The following is a 4,523-nucleotide window of genomic DNA, read 5'->3' on the forward strand; positions in this document are numbered from 1 at the left end:
TATTGTTTATAAAGGACTGTGGAATATGTTGGAGTTTGGAGATGCTTTGTCCTTTGACTTCAACTCTTCCTTGAAATCCTTCAACACGCAAGGCTCCTTCCATGGCAAGCTCTGTGTAGGGTGTCACCGTTGTCAATGGCTACTTCCTATGCTCTGTCACAGCACGGCTAATCATCTGTCGGTTCTCAATCAGGTTGGAATAGAATCCATTGATCCTTTTGCGTCTGTCACTAACGCCCAGCCCTCAGGAGTTTGAGCACGTCACAGTCATTCAATCCCAGAATCCTACTCGGAATACCACAGACAAGGTTTAGACTTTCCGGATTCTCATGAATGCCGCCATCAATCCAGCTTATACCACGAAGATTCTGATTAAGGATCTAAGAGATATTCATTCAGTCTAATGTAGAACGGAGGTGGTTGCAGGCAACTTTCTGGATTGAGGAAGGTGATGAGTGTCACGATCTCACTGATGAGCGGATAATTTGTACACTTTTTGCATTGTTTTTAGTATATTTTTAGTATGATCTAGTTAGTTTTTAGTATATTTTATTAGTTTTTAATTAAAATTCACTTTTCTGGACTTTACTATGATTTGGTGTTTTTCTGTGATTTCAGTATTTTCTGGCTGAAATTGAGGGACCTGAGCAAAAATCTGATCCAGAACTCAAAAGGACTGCAGATGCTGTTGGATTCTGACCTCCCTGCCTCGAAGTGGATTTTCTGGAGCTACAGAAGCCCAATTGGCGCGCTCTCAACGGCGTTGGAAAGTAGACATCCTGGGCTTTCCAGCAATATATAATAGTCCATACTTTGCCCAAGATTTGATGGCCCAACCGGCGTTCAAAGTCACCTCAAGAAATTCCAGCGTTAAACGCCGGAAACTGGCACCTGATTGGGAGTTAAACGCCCAAACTGGCACTAAGCTGGCGTTTAACTCCAAGGAGTCTCTACACGAAATTCCTTCATTGCTCAGCCAAGCACACACCAAGTGGGCCCGGAAGTGGATTTTTATGTCATTTACCATCTTTACTAGTTTTCTATAAGTAGGACCTTTTACTATTGTATTAGAGAGCTTTGAGAGAGCTTTTAGGGAGCTTTTGATCATGTTTTTATGATTGAACCCTCTTTGGGAGGCTGGCCATTCGGCCATGCCTAGACCTTGTTCTTATATATTTTCAACGGTGGAGTTTCTACACACCATAGATTAAGGTGTGGAGCTCTGCTGTACCTCGAGTATTAATGCAATTACTATTGTTCTTCCTTCAATTCCGCTTGTTCTTTTACCAAGATCACTTGTTCTTCAACATGATGAAGGTGATGATTGACGCCCATCACCATTCTCACCCATGAACAAGGTGACTGACAACCATTCTTGTTCTACAAGCATCTGAGGCTTAGTGAATATCTCTTGGATTCCTAATTGCACGATGCATGTTGATCGCCTGACAACCGAGTGCTCGCCTGACAAACGAGCCAGCCATTCCGTGAGATCAGAGTCTTCGGTGGTATAGGCAAGAACTGATGGCGGCATTCAAGAGAATCCGGAAGGTCTAACCTTGTCTGTGGTATTCTGAGTAGATTCAATGACTGAATGACTGTGACGTGCTTCAAACCTGTAACCTACTGGGCGTTAGTGACAGACGCAAAAGAGTGATTCTATTCCGGTAGGGGAGGGAACCAAACCGGTGATTAGCAGTACTGTGACAGAGTGCGTGCATTAGCTTTCACTGCGCGGATGGAGGTAGCTGCTGACAACAGTGAAACCCTACACGAGCTTGCCATGGAAAGGAGTAAGAAGGACTGGAAGACAGTAGGAAAGCAGAGAGACGGAAGGGAGGCATCTTCATATGCTTGTCTGAAGCTCTTACACCAATGATATACATAAGTATCTCTATCTTTACCTTTATGTTATTTTCGTTCATCATCTATACCCATTTGAGTCTGCCTGACTGAGATTTACAAGGTGACCATAGCTTGCTTCATACCACCAATCTCCGTGGGATCGACCCTTACTCGCGTAAGGTATTACTTGGACGACCCAGTGCACTTGCTGGTTAGTTGTGCGAAGTTGTAGTGATCACAATTTCGTGCACCAAGTTTTTGGCGCCGTTGCCGGGGATTGTTCTTGTGTATGGACAACTGACGGTTCATCTTGTTGCTTAGATTAGGTATTTTTTTTTTCTCAGAGTTCTTAAGAATGAATTCTAGTGTTTCAAGGTGATGTTCTTATCATCACCAAAGCTGATTGATCTTCATCAATTTAGCTCTTGAATGCAATGTCCTGCTGAAGCTTAGCCGGCCATGTCTAATTCCTTTAGACTAAAGCTTTAGACTAACATTGCATGATTCCTGGAATTCTCATTAAGAATTTTGATACCTTTATTTTCCTTTTCACTTAATTTTTGAAAAAGCACAAAAAAATTACAAAATCATAAAATCCAAAAATATTTTTTGTTTAAGTCTAGAGTCTCATCTTAAGTTTGGTGTCAATTGCATGTTTCTGTTTTTCTTGCATTTTTCGAATCTATGCATGTGTCTTAATTGATCTTCAAGTTGTTCTTGATGATTTCCTTGTTTTGATCTTTGAGATTTATTGACTTGAGTGTTTTGTTGTTTCTCATGTGCATTCTCATCTTGTTAGTGTCAGTAGTATACAAACTGCTAAGTTTGGTGTCTTGCATGCATTGTTATTTGATTTTAGTTGCATTTTGATTATTAAAAATCCAAAAATATTTTTAATTTGTGTTTTTTCAAGTCAATAATACAGAGAATTGAAGATTCAGAACATACTGCAGAAGAATACACAGAAAAAGCTGGGCATTCAAAATGCCCAGTGAAGAAGACAGACTGGCGTTTTAAACGCCAGCCAGGGTGCCTGGCTGGGCATTTAACGCCCAAAAGGGTAGAGTTTTGGGGCTTTAAACGCCAGAATGTGCACCATTCTGGGCGTTTAACGCCAGGATGGCACAAGGGGAAGATTTTGTTTTCAAAATCAATTTTTTTCAAGTTTTCAAAGTTTTTCAAAACCAATCTTTTTCAAATCATATCTTTTCAATCAATGTTTTCAAAATCAATTCTTTCCTTTTTCAAAGATACTTACTAACAATTAATGATTTGATTGACATTTTTTGCCTTTTCTGTTGAGGAAGGTTTTATGTTGAAGCATATCTTTCTTGTTAGGCAAGTCATTAATTTTCAAAATCATATCTTTTAAAATTGTTTTCAAATCATATCTTTTAAAATTGTTTTCAAATCATATCTTTTCAATCACATCCTTTTAAAACCATAACTTTTCAATCAAATCTTTTTAATCACATCTTTTTCAAAATAATTTTCAATCAAATCTTTTTGAGTTCTAATTTCAAAATCTTTTTCAAAAATCATTTTATTTCTTTCCTACTTTCATTTTCGAAAATTAAGTAATGTTTTTCAAAAATATTTTCAAAATCTTTCACTTAATTTTCGAAAATTACTTCCCTTCTTCCCACATTCTTCTATTTATGGAGTACCACTCCTTCTAAATGCACAATTCGAACTCTAACTAATAAAAGTTCGAATTCTTCTTCTCCTTCTTCTTACTATTTCTCTTTTTCTCTGACACTTCAAGGAATCTCTGTACTGTGACATAGAGGATTCCACATTTTCTTTTTCTCTTCTCTTTTATATGAGCAGGAGCAGAGACAAAGGCATTCTTGTTGAAGCTGATCCTGAACCTGAAAGGACCTTGAAGAGAAAGCTAAAAGAAGCTAAAGCACAACTCTCTTCAGAGGACCTGACCGAATTCTTCAAGGAAGAGGAACACATGGCAGCCGAAAACAACAACAATGCCAACAATGCAAGAAAGGTGCTGGGTGACTTCACTGCACCTACTCCTGATTTTTATGGGAGAAGCATCTCTATCCCTGCCATTGGAGCAAACAACTTTGAGCTTAAGCCTCAATTAGTTTTCTCTAATGCAAACAGAATTGCAAGTTCCATGGACTTCCAATGGAAGATCCTCATCAGTTCTTAGCTGAATTCTTGCAAATCTGTGACACAGTCAAGACTAATGGGGTTGACCCTGAGGTCTATAGACTGATGCTATTCCCTTTTGCTGTAAGAGACAGAGCTAGAACATGGTTGGACTCACAACCTAAAGAAAGCCTGGACTCTTGGGAAAAGCTAGTCAATGCCTTCTTGGCAAAGTTCTTTCCACCTCAAAAATTGAGTAAGCTTAGAGTGGAAGTCCAAACCTTCAGACAGAAGGATGGAGAATCCCTCTATGAAGCTTGGGAAAGATACAAACAATTAATCAGAAGATGTCCTTCAGACATGCTTTCTGAATGGAGCATCATAGGTATTTTCTATGATGGTCTCTCTGAACTATCCAAGATGTCTTTGGATAGCTCTGCTGGAGGTTCTCTTCATCTGAAGAAGACGCCTGCAGAGGCTCAAGAGCTAATTGAAATGGTTGCAAATAACCAATTCATGTATACTTCTGAAAGAAATCCTGTGAACAATGGGACTAGTCAGAAGAAAGG

General features: G+C 39.1%; 1 non-coding gene across 1 annotated transcript; it reads right to left on the reverse strand.

Moving 5' to 3' along the window:
• Positions 1–4,212: 4,212 nt before the first annotated feature.
• On the reverse strand, positions 4,213–4,320 carry LOC130952962 (small nucleolar RNA R71). The gene has a single exon (XR_009075136.1). It is a non-coding gene; the product is annotated as a small nucleolar RNA R71 (small nucleolar RNA).
• Positions 4,321–4,523: the final 203 nt, after the last annotated feature.

The sequence above is a fragment of the Arachis stenosperma genome, chromosome 9 (genome assembly GCF_014773155.1).
Source record: "Arachis stenosperma cultivar V10309 chromosome 9, arast.V10309.gnm1.PFL2, whole genome shotgun sequence".
In the NCBI taxonomy this organism is placed as follows: Eukaryota; Viridiplantae; Streptophyta; class Magnoliopsida; order Fabales; family Fabaceae; genus Arachis; species Arachis stenosperma.